We start from the raw sequence: 21810 nt of genomic DNA on the forward strand, positions 1-21810 counted from the left end.
TGCATACCTGTCGCAGTCATTTTAACGTATCAAGCCTATAATAATCCATCTGTAGCACAACTGTCGCCTTCCGACAGTTTGTTTAAAGCCAGGCCGCCATCTACAGAAGCGATTTGACAGGGCCTACTGGAGAGACTTGACTTTGCAGACATCCGTCGCCAGTGGCCGCCCAAACACCAAGCTCCATCGCAAACAGCAGAACAATCTTGGGCTAGGGGGAACGTCAAAACCTTGCTAGCAATATCAGTGTAGCGTATCGAGCTGTACGTTTCGTTGCAGTAAGTCGTGGAAAAGAATGCACAGCACCTTTCTCATTGCATTAGACGACACTACATGTCGACACAATGCTTATTCCTGCAGTAAAAAAGTGGGCCGGTGATTTTGCCCCGATCGGATATCGACGTGGACGGATGCTGTCATTAAACGATTCGCGAGTGGGAGCATGGTCGGCTGCACTGCTGCTTGGCATTAGACGTTAACAGCGGCCCAGTACGATGTTTTGAATGCGTTTTCGAATCGACAAATGTCTTCCTTCGGAAAGCACTCGCCAAAGACACAGCTGTAGTTGCAGCAGACGAGGTGGCCGAGTGGTTAAGGCGTTGGACTGCTAATCCAATGTGCTCTGCACGCGTGGGTTCGAATCCCATCCTCGTCGAAGAATTTTACGTAAGGCACTTGTTTGCGGTCACTCCCTCTCCGTGCGAAACGCCACACAGTAGAAACAACGGCGCGTGTACGTGGCAGATAGAGTGTGTATGAAATACGAGACAAAACTGCGTACCAGATGAAAGCGGCCAACATTCCATAGCGTATGCCCTTCGAATTAAACATCATTTCGAGATCTATAAACCAATCAAATTTCGGTTCCAGCAAAGAGTATGTTGGTATTTGCGAACGACGAGTTGTTATTTATATTTAAGTGCATACCTGTCGCAGTCATTTTAACGTATCAAGCGTATAATAATCCATCTGTAGCACAACTGTCGCCTTCCGACAGTTTGTTTAAAGCCAGGCCGCCATCTACAGAAGCGATTTGACAGGGCCTACTGGAGAGACTTGACTTTGCAGACATCCGTCGCCAGTGGCCGCCCAAACACCAAGCTCCATCGCAAACAGCAGGACAATCTTGGGCTAGGGGGAACGTCAAAACCTAGCTAGCAATATCAGTGTAGCGTATCGAGCTGTACGTTTCGTTGCAGTAAGTCGTGGAAAAGTATGCACAGCACCTTTCTCATTGCATTAGACGACACTACATGTCGATACAATGCTTATTCCTGCAGTAAATAAGTGGGTCGGTGATTTTGCCCCGATCGGATATCGACGTGGACGGATGCTGTCATTAAACGATTCGCGAGTGGGAGCTTGGTCGGCTGCACTGCTGCATGGCATTAGACGTTAACAGCGGCCCAGTACGATGTTTTGAATGCGTTTTCGAATCGACAAATGTCTTCCTTCGGAAAGCACTCGCCAAAGACACAGCTGCAGTTGCAGCAGACGAGGTGGCCGAGTGGTTAAGGCGTTGGACTGCTAATCCAATGTGCTCTGCACGCGTGGGTTCGAATCCCATCCTCGTCGAAGAATTTTACGTAAGGCACTTGTTTGCGGTCACTCCCTCTCCGTGCGAAACGCCACACAGTAGAAACAACGGCGCGTGTACGTGGCAGATAGAGTGTGTATGAAATACGAGACAAAACTGCGTACCAGATGAAAGCGGCCAACATTCCATAGCGTATGCCCTTCGAATTAAACATCATTTCGAGATCTATAAACCAATCAAATTTCGGTTCCAGCAAAGAGTATGTTGGTATTTGCGAACGACGAGTTGTTATTTATATTTAAGTGCATACCTGTCGCAGTCATTTTAACGTATCAAGCGTATAATAATCCATCTGTAGCACAACTGTCGCCTTCCGACAGTTTGTTTAAAGCCAGGCCGCCATCTACAGAAGCGATTTGACAGGGCCTACTAGAGAGACTTGACTTTGCAGACATCCGTCGCCAGTGGCCGCCCAAACACCAAGCTCCATCGCAAACAGCAGGACAATCTTGGGCTAGGGGGAACGTCAAAACCTAGCTAGCAATATCAGTGTAGCGTATCGAGCTGTACGTTTCGTTGCAGTAAGTCGTGGAAAAGTATGCACAGCACCTTTCTCATTGCATTAGACGACACTACATGTCGATACAATGCTTATTCCTGCAGTAAATAAGTGGGTCGGTGATTTTGCCCCGATCGGATATCGACGTGGACGGATGCTGTCATTAAACGATTCGCGAGTGGGAGCTTGGTCGGCTGCACTGCTGCATGGCATTAGACGTTAACAGCGGCGCAGTACGATGTTTTGAATGCGTTTTCGAATCGACAAATGTCTTCCTTCGGCAAGCACTCGCCAAAGACACAGCTGCAGTTGCAGCAGACGAGGTGGCCGAGTGCGAGTTCCGCTTGCGACGCCGTGCAGGTCGCACGTGTTGTGCCTTCGCTCCGCAATAGCGTGTGCAGTCCGCCTTTCGCCGCGGAGCAGCTCGGACTTGTTTACGTCTCGGCTGCGACCGGTCGCGGAAGAAGCGGTGTTTACACCGTCGTCACTCGCGTGTGTTACTGTTTAAATCGAACGCAATGGCACACAATTTCCGAAAAACCACGATACAGTTCACGTTCTGTAACGAGTATGCAAGACCGAAGGCTTTCGAAATCGAACGTTTCTTGAGGGACGAAGTGCATCTTAATTACGCGGAGATTATTGGAATTCATTTATCAATCGTGAGCAGCACTCTTTACGTGAAGATGATTGACGACGCAGCATGTGATAGGATCATTGAAGCCGCCAAACGAGGATTCCAGTTCCGACACTCCGATGGTCATATTGGCGAAGTTTTAGTCGCTCATTCGGGCCTGGGCGTGCGTACGATTCGAATCTTCGAGCTACCTTTCGAGGTACCCGAATCATTGGTCACTGAATCACTCCAGCCATATGGCAGAGTTATTAGTCATACGGCCGAACGCTGGGCAAGTTTTAGCACGTATCCAGTGCTCAATGGTGTCCGACAGGTGCGAATTGCCCTTACAAAACATGTGCCATCGTACATAAACATCGGCGGCTGTAGAGCTATTGTCATCTATGATGGACAGCCCAGGACATGCTCCGGGTGTGGTGGTGAAGGACATCTTCGATCAGCGTGTATGCAGAGGAGACTCGTGCAACTCCCCAGCGGAGACTTCCAGAATCCGACCACACCAACGTCACTGCCGATGACTTACGTGACGGCACTTCGCGGGGAGGTGACGCCGAGGTCGGAGCGCACCATCGAACCGACGCCGCAGTTGATTGAGGCGCCTTCGGACGCCACTGAAGAAGGAATGGATCCGACCAACCTCCAATCTCAGACACTACAGGTGGCGCAGAAAGAGGATGAGAGCATCACAATAGGCATGGAAGCTGAAGTGGAACGGCCCCAGGGGATTGTGGCGGCGGCGGGAACGCAGGAGATGCAAGATGCGCCAACACCAGAGGCCGAGGTTAGGGCCCGCAAACAACGCTCGCCAAAGCGCCGCAAGAAGCGCCGACTAAACTCTGCGGAGACGCTCCCTTCTCTTCTAGGGAGCCCAGACGAGTCTAACACTATGGACCTGTCTGACATGGAACCACAAGCTTCGGATGTCGCAGATCATATGAATTCGGACAGTGAAATGATGTCATATCGTTCAGACGACGCATCCGCTCAGGAGCCTGCTACCCCTTCGGCGGTGGAGTCTACAGCTGCGAAAGAACAACAGATGTCACACAACAATGCCGCACAGGAAAATTTGGAGCACACCAATAGTATCAGCTGGTATGAGCAGGACGACGACATCACCGATGCGGACCATTCTATTGGTGGGGCCTTGCATCCGTCCGCATCTCAAGAAACCTAATGCCGCAGGGACACGTTCCTCGGGCGACCCTCGGCGGATGTGCAACGGGACTATCGACACGGTGAAACTTTGTCATTTTAACATCATGTGGAGATGACAGCTACTCGACCCCAGGCATACAGAATAGGGACAGTGAATATAAATACCATTAGATCGCCCGTGAAACAGCAGTTGTTTAGGGACATGATATACGCGTCGGATGTGGATATACTGATGGTGCAGGAAATTTACATTCCTGAGTTCCAGGACGTACATGGATACATCTCCTACACCTCGCCGCACTCGAACAACGACAGTGGAACGGCGATATTGGTCCGGGACGGGATTCCGGTCCGAGACCTGGCTTATCTACCTTCGGCACGAGGACTGGCGATAACTGTTAATGGAATTCGCATCCTCAATGTTTATGCCCCTTCCGGCACAGACAACAGACGGGCGCGTGCGAGATATTATTCCGAAGAGATTGTGCCCTTATTTACCGGCAGATTCGATCATTTCATTATAGGTGGTGACTTCAATTGTGTTTTAGCCCAAAAAGACCAGACACCACATTACAATACCTGTCGTGAATTGCATGTGCTATGCCGGGATCTGGAGTTAAGCGACACCTGGGACATGATTCATAGGAACCGTGAGGGATATACTTTTTTTACCAGTCACTCGGCGAGCAGACTCGATCGAATATATGTTTCGGTTGGCCTACAGGATAAGGTGGTCGACGCGGAACGATGGCCTGCGGCATTTACTGATCATCTGGCTTACATTTGTACCATGTCACTCCCTAGGCAAAGTGTGTGGAGAAGCCGCGGGACATGGAAGCTCAATTCGTCCCTTTTGGCGGACCCCGAATGTCGTCAGAGAGTCGAGGAGGTATGGACCACATGTCAACGCCGTCTACCAACGTATACCTCCGTGCTTCAATGGTGGCTCGAGTGCACTAAGCCGGCAATAAGAAGAGCTCTAATGCAGTATGGTCGGGATAAGGCGGGATGGCAGAGAGACACTCTTGATTATTATTACACCATGCTTCGTGAGCTGTCCTTCCAGGTGCCGTCTGCAGAACATCATGCGGAAGTTCATCGTGTCAAGGCACAAATCCTATCGATCACGCGACGACGACTGGGTGGCATCCCAATACGGGCAAGATGTCTTGACACCATCACTGGGGAACGTACCTCGATGCACCATGTGTCGCGGGAACATAAGCGTTACCGCCGGGCATTGGTAACAGTGCTCCACGGTTTAGATGGCCGTCAACTGACAACACAACAGGACATTGCAAATGAATTTTTAGAGCATTTCCGCCATCTCTATGCCGGTACACCGACGGACCGTCAGGTAGGGGAAGAGATACTGCAACATCTGCAAACGACACTGACAGAGACGGATAAGGCAGCGCTTATGGAGCCACTCACTGAAGACGATATAAAGGTGGCACTCACAAAAGGAGCGGCCCATAAATCACCGGGGCCAGATGGGATTACGCTAGAATTTTATCGAGAATTCGTGGACATGATGATGCCACAGTTGGTGTCGATGTACAATGAGGCGATGAGTCCGAACATGCGCCTACCGTCGGATTTTGTGACGGGCTTTCTTCTTCCCATCCCGAAGATGGAGAGGAGTCGTAGTGTTACTCAATATCGGCCTCTCACTATGCTAAACACCGATTATAAAATTTTTGCACGGCTACTAGCGTCTCGTCTCCAGCGGGCGATATCCAGGACAATATCCCCTGATCAGGCTTGCCTAGGGGTGCGAAGCAACATCTCCTCGGCGTTAAGTGAATACCGTGACGTTATCGCCCTTGCGGAAACTTGTAAAATGCGAGCAGCGATGATATCTGTGGACTTCGACCGTGCGTTCGACAGGATAAACCATGACTTCTTGGCGTCAGTCATGAGCCGAATGGAGATTCCACCTGTTTTCATCTCCATCATTATGAGGCTAATACGAGGGGCTACATCGAAGGTGATTGTAAACGGTCGGGAAGCGGGCTCGGTTCCTATTAACAGCTCCGTCCGACAAGGGTGCCCACTCTCCATGATGCTGTTTGCGATAGCGCTTGAACCGCTGATGTGTGTTATGAGGCGCTCACTTACTGGGATAGCGCTTAATGAGAACTCTTTCGTTTGTCGCGCATATGCGGACGACCTGATCCTTCTTGTCAGATCAGGTCATGAAGTGCATCAGGCTGTTGAATATCTAGACTCTTACGGGACGGCAGCAGGCAGTGTCATTAACATGACGAAATCCAAAATTATGCACATTGGACGGGGTCTGGAAGACATACCGGGACCGTTTCAGACGGTGGAATCGCTGAGATGTCTGGGGATCACATTTACCCGCTCACTACGGCGGTCAGCGGCGGCGAGTTCTCGGCGGCTTCTGCAAAATGTTCGTCTGGCGATACGGAACAACTCACTGAGAGCCTTTGACATGATCCAGCGTGTGGCATACACTAATGTTCACATAGCGTCACGTCTGCCCCATTTAGCGCAGATCCTACCAATACCGAAGGGTATTGCAGACCGCCTCATGGCTGCCTTTGGTTACTATGTTAGTACTGGGATGTTGTTTAAGATCACATATGACACGTTAACGCTGCACTTCCGGAACGGTGGCCTCAACCTCACAAACGTGCGAAACAAAGCTCTGGCGCTTTACATGCGAGCGATGATACGAAATTGGCAACAACGAAAGCACACCATTACGTCAGCTCTGATAGAAGTACTTGTTCCGCCTTCGTACGAACCCCCTATTGCGGTGGGCAATATTTCGCCTTCTCTTGCACACATTGCCTCATTTCTGGTTGATTACAGTTACGTTCGTCTGAAAGTACCTTCGACGAGACTACCCACGACTCGGGAGATCTATAGGTGCTTGATGGATCACCATGCCCGCAACGTAATGGAATTCAAATACCCGTCGAGAACGTGGAACCACATTTGGTGTGCAGTGCATACTCCATTACTGTCAACAGCAGCGAGATCGATGTGGTACATTCTTATAAACCGTAAACTTGTGACCAGGAGTCGATTACATACAATTCATATGGTCGATTCTCCTCTTTGCACAAACTGTGGCCTGTTAGCAACGGAAGAACATGGTTTAGTGTGTGGCGCAGCGAGGGACGTCTGGATGCTGACGCGTCGAATATTGGCCTTCCTTCGGCGCACTAACTACACAGAAATCACATCGGATGTACTTTTTCTACCGGACAAGACCTTTTTTCCCAAACAAAAGACGTATGCGGTCAATTGGATCGCTGGACATGCGACGAAATATTTGTATTCGTACGATATTAAGTCCGTGATGGATTATTGGATGTATTTACAAGAACAACACGAGCTCATACGGAGTCATACGAAATACAGGACTTACTTTTCCAATTTTTTAGGAAGTGTTTTTCACAATCCTCCCGACAGCTGGGGTGTCCCAGAACTGAGAAGACTCCTGCAGCAGAACGACTAGAAACAATACTGCGCGGTTCAGTTATATTGGCATACAGCACACTGAGAAGACAACGGGCCCCTACATGGTCGACGCAGGAGAAATACATGAATATATGCCGCCCACAAAGGCAGAAATGGTCAAGTTTATATGGCTGTCTGCCAGATTTATGATGCGACACCGCGTGCTGCAGGGATTGTGATGCAGATGATAACTTCATTTTCACTCCCGCCCGTGACTAGGATTGTCATTTACTTTCTTCATGTTACACAAACAAAAAGGGCGGCCTTTACGTTGATTTTCTGGTTTCCAAATTGTTTTTGCTTTGTTCTTGCTGTCTCGATCCTTTTGTTATCCCTAAGATAGTACAATTGTACGAATAAAGATTGTTTGTTTACCCTGCCTTCCTGCTCTCAAAAAAAAAAAAAAAAAAAAAAAAAAAAAAAAAAAAAAAAAAAAAAAAAAGGTAAAACCATCCGCTTGGAATACGGATTTTTATTTTTTTATTTTCACTTTCATTTAAGTTGTATGTAAATCTTATAAAAAAAAAAGGGGTAGCCTCTTTGGCTAGGAAAAAAAAAAGTGGTCAGGGCGACGGAATGTCATACCTAACGGTCCGGGTTCGATTCCCGGCTGGATTAAAAAAAAAAAAAAAAAAAAAAAAAAAAAAAAAAAAAAAAAAAAAAAAAAAAAAAAAAAAAAAAGTGGTTAAGGCGTTGGACTGCTAATCCAATGTGCTCTGCACGCGTGGGTTCGAATCCCATCCTCGTCGAAGAATTTTACGTAAGGCACTCGTTTGCGGTCACTCCCTCTCCGTGCGAAACGCCACACAGTAGTAACAACGGCGCGTGAACGTGGCAGATAGAGTGTGTATGAAATACGAGACAAAACTGCGTACCAGATGAAAGCGCACAACATTCCATAGCGTATGCCCTTCGAATTAAACATCATTTCGAGATCTATAAACCAATCAAATTTCGGTTCCAGCAAAGAGTATGTTGGTATTTGCGAACGACGAGTTGTTATTTATATTTAAGTGCATACCTGTCGCAGTCATTTTAACGTATCAAGCCTATAATAATCCATCTGTAGCACAACTGTCGCCTTCCGACAGTTTGTTTAAAGCCAGGCCGCCATCTACAGAAGCGATTTGACAGGGCCTACTGGAGAGACTTGACTTTGCAGACATCCGTCGCCAGTGGCCGCCCAAACACCAAGCTCCATCGCAAACAGCAGGACAATCTTGGGCTAGGGGGAACGTCAAAACCTAGCTAGCAATATCAGTGTAGCGTATCGAGCTGTACGTTTCGTTGCAGTAAGTCGTGGAAAAGTATGCACAGCACCTTTCTCATTGCATTAGACGACACTACATGTCGATACAATGCTTATTCCTGCAGTAAATAAGTGGGTCGGTGATTTTGCCCCGATCGGATATCGACGTGGACGGATGCTGTCATTAAACGATTCGCGAGTGGGAGCTTGGTCAGCTGCACTGCTGCTTGGCATTAGACGTTAACAGCGGCCCAGTACGATGATTTGAATGCGTTTTCGAATCGACAAATGTCTTCCTTCGGAAAGCACTCGCCAAAGACACAGCTGTAGTTGCAGCAGACGAGGTGGCCGAGTGGTTAAGGCGTTGGACTGCTAATCCAATGTGCTCTGCACGCGTGGGTTCGAATCCCATCCTCGTCGAAGAATTTTACGTAAGGCACTTGTTTGCGGTCACTCCCTCTCCGTGCGAAACGCCACACAGTAGAAACAACGGCGCGTGTACGTGGCAGATAGAGTGTGTATGAAATACGAGACAAAACTGCGTACCAGATGAAAGCGCACAACATTCCATAGCGTATGCCCTTCGAATTAAACATCATTTCCAGATCTATAAACCAATCAAATTTCGGTTCCAGCAAAGAGTATGTTGGTATTTGCGAACGACGAGTTGTTATTTATATTTAAGTGCATACCTGTCGCAGTCATTTTAACGTATCAAGCCTATAATAATCCATCTGTAGCACAACTGTCGCCTTCCGACAGTTTGTTTAAAGCCAGGCCGCCATCTACAGAAGCGATTTGACAGGGCCTACTGGAGAGACTTGACTTTGCAGACATCCGTCGCCAGTGGCCGCCCAAACACCAAGCTCCATCGCAAACAGCAGGACAATCTTGGGCTAGGGGGAACGTCAAAACCTTGCTAGCAATATCAGTGTAGCGTATCGAGCTGTACGTTTCGTTGCAGTAAGTCGTGGAAAAGAATGCACAGCACCTTTCTCATTGCATTAGACGACACTACATGTGGATACAATGCTTATTCCTGCAGTAAATAAGTGGGTCGGTGATTTTGCCCCGATCGGATATCGACGTGGACGGATGCTGTCATTAAACGATTCGCGAGTGGGAGCTTGGTCAGCTGCACTGCTGCTTGGCATTAGACGTTAACAGCGGCCCAGTACGATGTTTTGAATGCGTTTTCGAATCGACAAATGTCTTCCTTCGGCAAGCACTCGCCAAAGACACAGCTGTAGTTGCAGCAGACGAGGTGGCCGAGTGGTTAAGGCGTTGGACTGCTAATCCAATGTGCTCTGCACGCGTGGGTTCGAATCCCATCCTCGTCGAAGAATTTTACGTAAGGCACTTGTTTGCGGTCACTCCCTCTCCGTGCGAAACGCCACACAGTAGAAACAACGGCGCGTGTACGTGGCAGATAGAGTGTGTATGAAATACGAGACAAAACTGCGTACCAGATGAAAGCGGCCAACATTCCATAGCGTATGCCCTTCGAATTAAACATCATTTCGAGATCTATAAACCAATCAAATTTCGGTTCCAGCAAAGAGTATGTTGGTATTTGCGAACGACGAGTTGTTATTTATATTTAAGTGCATACCTGTCGCAGTCATTTTAACGTATCAAGCGTATAATAATCCATCTGTAGCACAACTGTCGCCTTCCGACAGTTTGTTTAAAGCCAGGCCGCCATCTACAGAAGCGATTTGACAGGGCCTACTGGAGAGACTTGACTTTGCAGACATCCGTCGCCAGTGGCCGCCCAAACACCAAGCTCCATCGCAAACAGCAGGACAATCTTGGGCTAGGGGGAACGTCAAAACCTAGCTAGCAATATCAGTGTAGCGTATCGAGCTGTACGTTTCGTTGCAGTAAGTCGTGGAAAAGTATGCACAGCACCTTTCTCATTGCATTAGACGACACTACATGTCGATACAATGCTTATTCCTGCAGTAAATAAGTGGGTCGGTGATTTTGCCCCGATCGGATATCGACGTGGACGGATGCTGTCATTAAACGATTCGCGAGTGGGAGCTTGGTCGGCTGCACTGCTGCATGGCATTAGACGTTAACAGCGGCGCAGTACGATGTTTTGAATGCGTTTTCGAATCGACAAATGTCTTCCTTCGGCAAGCACTCGCCAAAGACACAGCTGCAGTTGCAGCAGACGAGGTGGCCGAGTGGTTAAGGCGTTGGACTGCTAATCCAATGTGCTCTGCACGCGTGGGTTCGAATCCCATCCTCGTCGAAGAATTTTACGTAAGGCACTCGTTTGCGGTCACTCCCTCTCCGTGCGAAACGCCACACAGTAGTAACAACGGCGCGTGAACGTGGCAGATAGAGTGTGTATGAAATACGAGACAAAACTGCGTACCAGATGAAAGCGCACAACATTCCATAGCGTATGCCCTTCGAATTAAACATCATTTCGAGATCTATAAACCAATCAAATTTCGGTTCCAGCAAAGAGTATGTTGGTATTTGCGAACGACGAGTTGTTATTTATATTTAAGTGCATACCTGTCGCAGTCATTTTAACGTATCAAGCCTATAATAATCCATCTGTAGCACAACTGTCGCCTTCCGACAGTTTGTTTAAAGCCAGGCCGCCATCTACAGAAGCGATTTGACAGGGCCTACTGGAGGGACTTGACTTTGCAGACATCCGTCGCCAGTGGCCGCCCAAACACCAAGCTCCATCGCAAACAGCAGGACAATCTTGGGCTAGGGGGAACGTCAAAACCTAGCTAGCAATATCAGTGTAGCGTATCGAGCTGTACGTTTCGTTGCAGTAAGTCGTGGAAAAGTATGCACAGCACCTTTCTCATTGCATTAGACGACACTACATGTCGATACAATGCTTATTCCTGCAGTAAATAAGTGGGTCGGTGATTTTGCCCCGATCGGATATCGACGTGGACGGATGCTGTCATTAAACGATTCGCGAGTGGGAGCTTGGTCGGCTGCACTGCTGCTTGGCATTAGACGTTAACAGCGGCCCAGTACGATGTTTTGAATGCGTTTTCGAATCGACAAATGTCTTCCTTCGGAAAGCACTCGCCAAAGACACAGCTGTAGTTGCAGCAGACGAGGTGGCCGAGTGGTTAAGGCGTTGGACTGCTAATCCAATGTGCTCTGCACGCGTGGGTTCGAATCCCATCCTCGTCGAAGAATTTTACGTAAGGCACTTGTTTGCGGTCACTCCCTCTCCGTGCGAAACGCCACACAGTAGAAACAACGGCGCGTGTACGTGGCAGATAGAGTGTGTATGAAATACGAGACAAAACTGCGTACCAGATGAAAGCGCACAACATTCCATAGCGTATGCCCTTCGAATTAAACATCATTTCCAGATCTATAAACCAATCAAATTTCGGTTCCAGCAAAGAGTATGTTGGTATTTGCGAACGACGAGTTGTTATTTATATTTAAGTGCATACCTGTCGCAGTCATTTTAACGTATCAAGCCTATAATAATCCATCTGTAGCACAACTGTCGCCTTCCGACAGTTTGTTTAAAGCCAGGCCGCCATCTACAGAAGCGATTTGACAGGGCCTACTGGAGAGACTTGACTTTGCAGACATCCGTCGCCAGTGGCCGCCCAAACACCAAGCTCCATCGCAAACAGCAGGACAATCTTGGGCTAGGGGGAACGTCAAAACCTAGCTAGCAATATCAGTGTAGCGTATCGAGCTGTACGTTTCGTTGCAGTAAGTCGTGGAAAAGTATGCACAGCACCTTTCTCATTGCATTAGACGACACTACATGTCGATACAATGCTTATTCCTGCAGTAAATAAGTGGGTCGGTGATTTTGCCCCGATCGGATATCGACGTGGACGGATGCTGTCATTAAACGATTCGCGAGTGGGAGCTTGGTCGACTGCACTGCTGCTTGGCATTAGACGTTAACAGCGGCCCAGTACGATGTTTTGAATGCTTTTTCGAATCGACAAATGTCTTCCTTCGGAAAGCACTCGCCAAAGACACAGCTGTAGTTGCAGCAGACGAGGTGGCCGAGTGGTTAAGGCGTTGGACTGCTAATCCAATGTGCTCTGCACGCGTGGGTTCGAATCCCATCCTCGTCGAAGAATTTTACGTAAGGCACTTGTTTGCGGTCACTCCCTCTCCGTGCGAAACGCCACACAGTAGAAACAACGGCGCGTGTACGTGGCAGATAGAGTGTGTATGAAATACGAGACAAAACTGCGTACCAGATGAAAGCGGCCAACATTCCATAGCGTATGCCCTTCGAATTAAACATCATTTCGAGATCTATAAACCAATCAAATTTCGGTTCCAGCAAAGAGTATGTTGGTATTTGCGAACGACGAGTTGTTATTTATATTTAAGTGCATACCTGTCGCAGTCATTTTAACGTATCAAGCGTATAATAATCCATCTGTAGCACAACTGTCGCCTTCCGACAGTTTGTTTAAAGCCAGGCCGCCATCTACAGAAGCGATTTGACAGGGCCTACTAGAGAGACTTGACTTTGCAGACATCCGTCGCCAGTGGCCGCCCAAACACCAAGCTCCATCGCAAACAGCAGGACAATCTTGGGCTAGGGGGAACGTCAAAACCTTGCTAGCAATATCAGTGTAGCGTATCGAGCTGTACGTTTCGTTGCAGTAAGTCGTGGAAAAGAATGCACAGCACCTTTCTCATTGCATTTGACGACACTACATGTCGATACAATGCTTATTCCTGCAGTAAATAAGTGGGCCGGTGATTTTGCCCCGATCGGATATCGACGTGGACGGATGCTGTCATTAAACGATTCGCGAGTGGGAGCTTGGTCAGCTGCACTGCTGCTTGGCATTAGACGTTAACAGCGGCCCAGTACGATGTTTTGAATGCGTTTTCGAATCGACAAATGTCTTCCTTCGGCAAGCACTCGCCAAAGACACAGCTGTATTTGCAGCAGACGAGGTGGCCGAGTGGTTAAGGCGTTGGACTGCTAATCCAATGTGCTCTGCACGCGTGGGTTCGAATCCCATCCTCCTCGAAGAATTTTACGTAAGGCACTCGTTTGCGGTCACTCCCTCTCCGTGCGAAACGCCACACAGTAGTAACAACGGCGCGTGTACGTGGCAGATAGAGTGTGTATGAAATACGAGACAAAACTGCGTACCAGATGAAAGCGGCCAACATTCCATAGCGTATGCCCTTCGAATTAAACATCATTTCGAGATCTATAAACCAATCAAATTTCGGTTCCAGCAAAGAGTATGTTGGTATTTGCGAACGACGAGTTGTTATTTATATTTAAGTGCATACCTGTCGCAGTCATTTTAACGTATCAAGCCTATAATAAGTGACAGGGCCTACTGGAGAGACTTGACTTTGCAGACATCCGTCGCCAGTGGCCGCCCAAACGCCAAGCTCCATCGCAAACAGCAGGACAATCTTGGGCTAGGGGGAACGTCAAAACCTTGCTAGCAATATCAGTGTAGCGTATCGAGCTGTACGTTTCGTTGCAGTAAGTCGTGGAAAAGAATGCACAGCACCTTTCTCATTGCATTAGACGACACTACATGTCGATACAATGCTTATTCCTGCAGTAAATAAGTGGGCCGGTGATTTTGCCCCGATCGGATATCGACGTGGACGGATGCTGTCATTAAACGATTCGCGAGTGGGAGCTTGGTCAGCTGCACTGCTGCTTGGCATTAGACGTTAACAGCGGCCCAGTACGATGTTTTGAATGCGTTTTCGAATCGACAAATGTCTTCCTTCGGCAAGCACTCGCCAAAGACACAGCTGCACTTGCACCAGACGAGGTGGCCGAGTTGTTAAGGCGTTGGACTGCTAATCCAATGTGCTCTGCACGCGTGGGTTCGAATCCCATCCTCGTCGAAGAATTTTACGTAAGGCACTCGTTTGCGGTCACTCCCTCTCTGTGCGAAACGCCACACAGTAGTAACAACGGCGCGTGTACGTGGCAGATAGAGTGTGTATGAAATACGAGACAAAACTGCGTACCAGATGAAAGCGCACAACATTCCATAGCGTATGCCCTTCGAATTAAACATCATTTCGAGATCTATAAACCAATCAAATTTCGGTTCCAGCAAAGAGTATGTTGGTATTTGCGAACGACGAGTTGTTATTTATATTTAAGTGCATACCTGTCGCAGTCATTTTAACGTATCAAGCCTATAATAAGTGACAGGGCCTACTGGAGAGACTTGACTTTGCAGACATCCGTCGCCAGTGGCCGCCCAAACACCAAGCTCCATCGCAAACAGCAGGACAATCTTGGGCTAGGGGGAACGTCAAAACCTTGCTAGCAATATCAGTGTAGCGTATCGAGCTGTACGTTTCGTTGCAGTAAGTCGTGGAAAAGAATGCACAGCACCTTTCTCATTGCATTAGACGACACTACATGTGGATACAATGCTTATTCCTGCAGTAAATAAGTGGGTCGGTGATTTTGCCCCGATCGGATATCGACGTGGACGGATGCTGTCATTAAACGATTCGCGAGTGGGAGCTTGGTCAGCTGCACTGCTGCTTGGCATTAGACGTTAACAGCGGCCCAGTACGATGTTTTGAATGCGTTTTCGAATCGACAAATGTCTTCCTTCGGCAAGCACTCGCCAAAGACACAGCTGCAGTTGCAGCAGACGAGGTGGCCGAGTGGTTAAGGCGTTGGACTGCTAATCCAATGTGCTCTGCACGCGTCGGTTCGAATCCCATCCTCGTCGAAGAACTTTACGTAAGGCACTCGTTTGCGGTCACTCCCTCTCCGTGCGAAACGCCACACAGTAGTAACAACGGCGCGTGTACGTGGCAGATAGAGTGTGTATGAAATACGAGACAAAACTGCGTACCAGATGAAAGCGCACAACATTCCATAGCGTATGCCCTTCGAATTAAACATCATTTCGAGATCTATAAACCAATCAAATTTCGGTTCCAGCAAAGAGTATGGTGGTATTTGCGAACGACGAGTTGTTATTTATATTTAAGTGCATACCTGTCGCAGTCATTTTAACGTATCAAGCCTATAATAATCCATCTGTAGCACAACTGTCGCCTTCCGACAGTTTGTTTAAAGCCAGGCCGCCATCTACAGAAGCGATTTGACAGGGCCTACTGGAGAGACTTGACTTTGCAGACATCCGTCGCCAGTGGCCGCCCAAACACCAAGCTCCATCGCAAACAGCAGGACAATCTTGGGCTAGGGGGAACGTCAAAACCTTGCTAGCAATATCAGTGTAGCGTATCGAGCTGTACGTTTCGTTGCAGTAAGTCGTGGAAAAGAATGCACAGCACCTTTCTCATTGCATTTGACGACACTACATGTCGATACAATGCTTATTCCTGCAGTAAATAAGTGGGCCGGTGATTTTGCCCCGATCGGATATCGACGTGGACGGATGCTGTCATTAAACGATTCGCGAGTGGGAGCTTGGTCAGCTGCACTGCTGCTTGGCATTAGACGTTAACAGCGGCCCAGTACGATGTTTTGAATGCGTTTTCGAATCGACAAATGTCTTCCTTCGGCAAGCACTCGCCAAAGACACAGCTGTAGTTGCAGCAGACGAGGTGGCCGAGTGGTTAAGGCGTTGGACTGCTAATCCAATGTGCTCTGCACGCGTGGGTTCGAATCCCATCCTCCTCGAAGAATTTTACGTAAGGCACTCGTTTGCGGTCACTCCCTCTCCGTGCGAAACGCCACACAGTAGTAACAACGGCGCGTGTACGTGGCAGATAGAGTGTGTATGAAATACGAGACAAAACTGCGTACCAGATGAAAGCGGCCAACATTCCATAGCGTATGCCCTTCGAATTAAACATCATTTCGAGATCTATAAACCAATCAAATTTCGGTTCCAGCAAAGAGTATGTTGGTATTTGCGAACGACGAGTTGTTATTTATATTTAAGTGCATACCTGTCGCAGTCATTTTAACGTATCAAGCCTATAATAAGTGACAGGGCCTACTGGAGAGACTTGACTTTGCAGACATCCGTCGCCAGTGGCCGCCCAAACACCAAGCTCCATCGCAAACAGCAGGACAATCTTGGGCTAGGGGGAACGTCAAAACCTTGCTAGCAATATCAGTGTAGCGTATCGAGCTGTACGTTTCGTTGCAGTAAGTCGTGGAAAAGAATGCACAGCACCTTTCTCATTGCATTAGACGACACTACATGTCGATACAATGCTTATTCCTGCAGTAAATAAGTGGGCCGGTGATTTTGCCCCGATCGGATATCGACGTGGACGGATGCTGTCATTAAACGATTCGCGAGTGGGAGCTTGGTCAGCTGCACTGCTGCTTGGCATTAGACGTTAACAGCGGCCCAGTACGATGTTTTGAATGCGTTTTCGAATCGACAAATGTCTTCCTTCGGCAAGCACTCGCCAAAGATACAGCTGCACTTGCACCAGACGAGGTGGCCGAGTTGTTAAGGCGTTGGACTGCTAATCCAATGTGCTCTGCACGCGTGGGTTCGAATCCCATCCTCGTCGAAGAATTTTACGTAAGGCACTCGTTTGCGGTCACTCCCTCTCCGAGCGAAACGCCACACAGTAGTAACAACGGCGCGTGTACGTGGCAGATAGAGTGTGTATGAAATACGAGACAAAACTGCGTACCAGATGAAAGCGCACAACATTCCATAGCGTATGCCCTTCGAATTAAACATCATTTCGAGATCTATAAACCAATCAAATTTCGGTTCCAGCAAAGAGTATGTTGGTATTTGCGAACGACGAGTTGTTATTTATATTTAAGTGCATACCTGTCGCAGTCATTTTAACGTATCAAGCCTATAATAAGTGACAGGGCCTACTGGAGAGACTTGACTTTGCAGACATCCGTCGCCAGTGGCCGCCCAAACACCAAGCTCCATCGCAAACAGCAGGACAATCTTGGGCTAGGGGGAACGTCAAAACCTTGCTAGCAATATCAGTGTAGCGTATCGAGCTGTACGTTTCGTTGCAGTAAGTCGTGGAAAAGAATGCACAGCACCTTTCTCATTGCATTAGACGACACTACATGTGGATACAATGCTTATTCCTGCAGTAAATAAGTGGGTCGGTGATTTTGCCCCGATCGGATATCGACGTGGACGGATGCTGTCATTAAACGATTCGCGAGTGGGAGCTTGGTCAGCTGCACTGCTGCTTGGCATTAGACGTTAACAGCGGCCCAGTACGATGTTTTGAATGCGTTTTCGAATCGACAAATGTCTTCCTTCGGCAAGCACTCGCCAAAGACACAGCTGCAGTTGCAGCAGACGAGGTGGCCGAGTGGTTAAGGCGTTGGACTGCTAATCCAATGTGCTCTGCACGCGTCGGTTCGAATCCCATCCTCGTCGAAGAACTTTACGTAAGGCACTCGTTTGCGGTCACTCCCTCTCCGTGCGAAACGCCACACAGTAGTAACAACGGCGCGTGTACGTGGCAGATAGAGTGTGTATGAAATACGAGACAAAACTGCGTACCAGATGAAAGCGCACAACATTCCATAGCGTATGCCCTTCGAATTAAACATCATTTCGAGATCTATAAACCAATCAAATTTCGGTTCCAGCAAAGAGTATGGTGGTATTTGCGAACGACGAGTTGTTATTTATATTTAAGTGCATACCTGTCGCAGTCATTTTAACGTATCAAGCCTATAATAATCCATCTGTAGCACAACTGTCGCCTTCCGACAGTTTGTTTAAAGCCAGGCCGCCATCTACAGAAGCGATTTGACAGGGCCTACTGGAGAGACTTGACTTTGCAGACATCCGTCGCCAGTGGCCGCCCAAACACCAAGCTCCATCGCAAACAGCAGGACAATCTTGGGCTAGGGGGAACGTCAAAACCTTGCTAGCAATATCAGTGTAGCGTATCGAGCTGTACGTTTCGTTGCAGTAAGTCGTGGAAAAGAATGCACAGCACCTTTCTCATTGCATTTGACGACACTACATGTCGATACAATGCTTATTCCTGCAGTAAATAAGTGGGCCGGTGATTTTGCCCCGATCGGATATCGACGTGGACGGATGCTGTCATTAAACGATTCGCGAGTGGGAGCTTGGTCAGCTGCACTGCTGCTTGGCATTAGACGTTAACAGCGGCCCAGTACGATGTTTTGAATGCGTTTTCGAATCGACAAATGTCTTCCTTCGGCAAGCACTCGCCAAAGACACAGCTGTAGTTGCAGCAGACGAGGTGGCCGAGTGGTTAAGGCGTTGGACTGCTAATCCAATGTGCTCTGCACGCGTGGGTTCGAATCCCATCCTCCTCGAAGAATTTTACGTAAGGCACTCGTTTGCGGTCACTCCCTCTCCGTGCGAAACGCCACACAGTAGTAACAACGGCGCGTGTACGTGGCAGATAGAGTGTGTATGAAATACGAGACAAAACTGCGTACCAGATGAAAGCGGCCAACATTCCATAGCGTATGCCCTTCGAATTAAACATCATTTCGAGATCTATAAACCAATCAAATTTCGGTTCCAGCAAAGAGTATGTTGGTATTTGCGAACGACGAGTTGTTATTTATATTTAAGTGCATACCTGTCGCAGTCATTTTAACGTATCAAGCCTATAATAAGTGACAGGGCCTACTGGAGAGACTTGACTTTGCAGACATCCGTCGCCAGTGGCCGCCCAAACACCAAGCTCCATCGCAAACAGCAGGACAATCTTGGGCTAGGGGGAACGTCAAAACCTTGCTAGCAATATCAGTGTAGCGTATCGAGCTGTACGTTTCGTTGCAGTAAGTCGTGGAAAAGAATGCACAGCACCTTTCTCATTGCATTAGACGACACTACATGTCGATACAATGCTTATTCCTGCAGTAAATAAGTGGGCCGGTGATTTTGCCCCGATCGGATATCGACGTGGACGGATGCTGTCATTAAACGATTCGCGAGTGGGAGCTTGGTCAGCTGCACTGCTGCTTGGCATTAGACGTTAACAGCGGCCCAGTACGATGTTTTGAATGCGTTTTCGAATCGACAAATGTCTTCCTTCGGCAAGCACTCGCCAAAGATACAGCTGCACTTGCACCAGACGAGGTGGCCGAGTTGTTAAGGCGTTGGACTGCTAATCCAATGTGCTCTGCACGCGTGGGTTCGAATCCCATCCTCGTCGAAGAATTTTACGTAAGGCACTCGTTTGCGGTCACTCCCTCTCCGAGCGAAACGCCACACAGTAGTAACAACGGCGCGTGTACGTGGCAGATAGAGTGTGTATGAAATACGAGACAAAACTGCGTACCAGATGAAAGCGCACAACATTCCATAGCGTATGCCCTTCGAATTAAACATCATTTCGAGATCTATAAACCAATCAAATTTCGGTTCCAGCAAAGAGTATGTTGGTATTTGCGAACGACGAGTTGTTATTTATATTTAAGTGCATACCTGTCGCAGTCATTTTAACGTATCAAGCCTATAATAAGTGACAGGGCCTACTGGAGAGACTTGACTTTGCAGACATCCGTCGCCAGTGGCCGCCCAAACACCAAGCTCCATCGCAAACAGCAGGACAATCTTGGGCTAGGGGGAACGTCAAAACCTTGCTAGCAATATCAGTGTAGCGTATCGAGCTGTACGTTTCGTTGCAGTAAGTCGTGGAAAAGAATGCACAGCACCTTTCTCATTGCATTAGACGACACTACATGTGGATACAATGCTTATTCCTGCAGTAAATAAGTGGGTCGGTGATTTTGCCCCGATCGGATATCGACGTGGACGGATGCTGTCATTAAACGATTCGCGAGTGGGAGCTTGGTCAGCTGCACTGCTGCTTGGCATTAGACGTTAACAGCGGCCCAGTACGATGTTTTGAATGCGTTTTCGAATCGACAAATGTCTTCCTTCGGCAAGCACTCGCCAAAGACACAGCTGCAGTTGCAGCAGACGAGGTGGCCGAGTGGTTAAGGCGTTGGACTGCTAATCCAATGTGCTCTGCACGCGTCGGTTCGAATCCCATCCTCGTCGAAGAACTTTACGTAAGGCACTCGTTTGCGGTCACTCCCTCTCCGTGCGAAACGCCACACAGTAGTAACAACGGCGCGTGTACGTGGCAGATAGAGTGTGTATGAAATACGAGACAAAACTGCGTACCAGATGAAAGCGCACAACATTCCATAGCGTATGCCCTTCGAATTAAACATCATTTCGAGATCTATAAACCAATCAAATTTCGGTTCCAGCAAAGAGTATGGTGGTATTTGCGAACGACGAGTTGTTATTTATATTTAAGTGCATACCTGTCGCAGTCATTTTAACGTATCAAGCCTATAATAATCCATCTGTAGCACAACTGTCGCCTTCCGACAGTTTGTTTAAAGCCAGGCCGCCATCTACAGAAGCGATTTGACAGGGCCTACTGGAGAGACTTGACTTTGCAGACATCCGTCGCCAGTGGCCGCCCAAACACCAAGCTCCATCGCAAACAGCAGGACAATCTTGGGCTAGGGGGAACGTCAAAACCTTGCTAGCAATATCAGTGTAGCGTATCGAGCTGTACGTTTCGTTGCAGTAAGTCGTGGAAAAGAATGCACAGCACCTTTCTCATTGCATTAGACGACACTACATGTCGACACAATGCTTATTCCTGCAGTAAAAAAGTGGGCCGGTGATTTTGCCCCGATCGGATATCGACGTGGACGGATGCTGTCATTAAACGATTCGCGAGTGGGAGCATGGTCGGCTGCACTGCTGCTTGGCATTAGACGTTAACAGCGGCCCAGTACGATGTTTTGAATGCGTTTTCGAATCGACAAATGTCTTCCTTCGGAAAGCACTCGCCAAAGACACAGCTGTAGTTGCAGCAGACGAGGTGGCCGAGTGGTTAAGGCGTTGGACTGCTAATCCAATGTGCTCTGCACCCGTGGGTTCGAATCCCATGCTCGTCGAAGAATTTTACGTAAGGCACTTGTTTGCGGTCACTCCCTCTCCGTGCGAAACGCCACACAGTAGTAACAACGGCGCGTGTACGTGGCAGATAGAGTGTGTATGAAATACGAGACAAAACTGCGTACCAGATGAAAGCGCACAACATTCCATAGCGTATGCCCTTCGAATTAAACATCATTTCGAGATCTATAAACCAATCAAATTTCGGTTCCAGCAAAGAGTATGTTGGTATTTGCGAACGACGAGTTGTTATTTATATTTAAGTGCATACCTGTCGCAGTCATTTTA

The 21810-nt window shown here is 48.2% G+C and overlaps 17 non-coding genes across 17 annotated transcripts; all 17 read left to right on the plus strand.

Annotated features, from left to right (window-relative positions):
* Positions 1 to 573: 573 nt before the first annotated feature.
* Positions 574 to 655, plus strand: Trnas-gcu. Its single transcript has one exon. It is a non-coding gene; the product is annotated as a tRNA-Ser (tRNA).
* Positions 656 to 1493: 838 nt separating this feature from the next.
* Positions 1494 to 1575, plus strand: Trnas-gcu. Its single transcript has one exon. It is a non-coding gene; the product is annotated as a tRNA-Ser (tRNA).
* A 7398-nt stretch (positions 1576 to 8973) lies between these two features.
* On the plus strand, positions 8974 to 9055 carry Trnas-gcu. Its single transcript has one exon. It is a non-coding gene; the product is annotated as a tRNA-Ser (tRNA).
* An 838-nt stretch (positions 9056 to 9893) lies between these two features.
* Trnas-gcu lies at positions 9894 to 9975 on the plus strand. Its single transcript has one exon. It is a non-coding gene; the product is annotated as a tRNA-Ser (tRNA).
* An 838-nt stretch (positions 9976 to 10813) lies between these two features.
* Trnas-gcu lies at positions 10814 to 10895 on the plus strand. Its single transcript has one exon. It is a non-coding gene; the product is annotated as a tRNA-Ser (tRNA).
* Positions 10896 to 11733: 838 nt separating this feature from the next.
* Trnas-gcu lies at positions 11734 to 11815 on the plus strand. Its single transcript has one exon. It is a non-coding gene; the product is annotated as a tRNA-Ser (tRNA).
* Positions 11816 to 12653: 838 nt separating this feature from the next.
* Positions 12654 to 12735, plus strand: Trnas-gcu. Its single transcript has one exon. It is a non-coding gene; the product is annotated as a tRNA-Ser (tRNA).
* Positions 12736 to 13573: 838 nt separating this feature from the next.
* On the plus strand, positions 13574 to 13655 carry Trnas-gcu. Its single transcript has one exon. It is a non-coding gene; the product is annotated as a tRNA-Ser (tRNA).
* Positions 13656 to 14424: 769 nt separating this feature from the next.
* On the plus strand, positions 14425 to 14506 carry Trnas-gcu. Its single transcript has one exon. It is a non-coding gene; the product is annotated as a tRNA-Ser (tRNA).
* Positions 14507 to 15275: 769 nt separating this feature from the next.
* Trnas-gcu lies at positions 15276 to 15357 on the plus strand. The gene has a single exon. It is a non-coding gene; the product is annotated as a tRNA-Ser (tRNA).
* An 838-nt stretch (positions 15358 to 16195) lies between these two features.
* Positions 16196 to 16277, plus strand: Trnas-gcu. Its single transcript has one exon. It is a non-coding gene; the product is annotated as a tRNA-Ser (tRNA).
* Positions 16278 to 17046: 769 nt separating this feature from the next.
* Trnas-gcu lies at positions 17047 to 17128 on the plus strand. Its single transcript has one exon. It is a non-coding gene; the product is annotated as a tRNA-Ser (tRNA).
* Positions 17129 to 17897: 769 nt separating this feature from the next.
* Trnas-gcu lies at positions 17898 to 17979 on the plus strand. The gene has a single exon. It is a non-coding gene; the product is annotated as a tRNA-Ser (tRNA).
* Positions 17980 to 18817: 838 nt separating this feature from the next.
* On the plus strand, positions 18818 to 18899 carry Trnas-gcu. Its single transcript has one exon. It is a non-coding gene; the product is annotated as a tRNA-Ser (tRNA).
* Positions 18900 to 19668: 769 nt separating this feature from the next.
* On the plus strand, positions 19669 to 19750 carry Trnas-gcu. Its single transcript has one exon. It is a non-coding gene; the product is annotated as a tRNA-Ser (tRNA).
* Positions 19751 to 20519: 769 nt separating this feature from the next.
* Trnas-gcu lies at positions 20520 to 20601 on the plus strand. Its single transcript has one exon. It is a non-coding gene; the product is annotated as a tRNA-Ser (tRNA).
* Positions 20602 to 21439: 838 nt separating this feature from the next.
* On the plus strand, positions 21440 to 21521 carry Trnas-gcu. The gene has a single exon. It is a non-coding gene; the product is annotated as a tRNA-Ser (tRNA).
* Positions 21522 to 21810: the final 289 nt, after the last annotated feature.

Source organism: Schistocerca americana, chromosome 2, assembly GCF_021461395.2.
Source record: "Schistocerca americana isolate TAMUIC-IGC-003095 chromosome 2, iqSchAmer2.1, whole genome shotgun sequence".
In the NCBI taxonomy this organism is placed as follows: domain Eukaryota; kingdom Metazoa; phylum Arthropoda; class Insecta; order Orthoptera; family Acrididae; genus Schistocerca; species Schistocerca americana.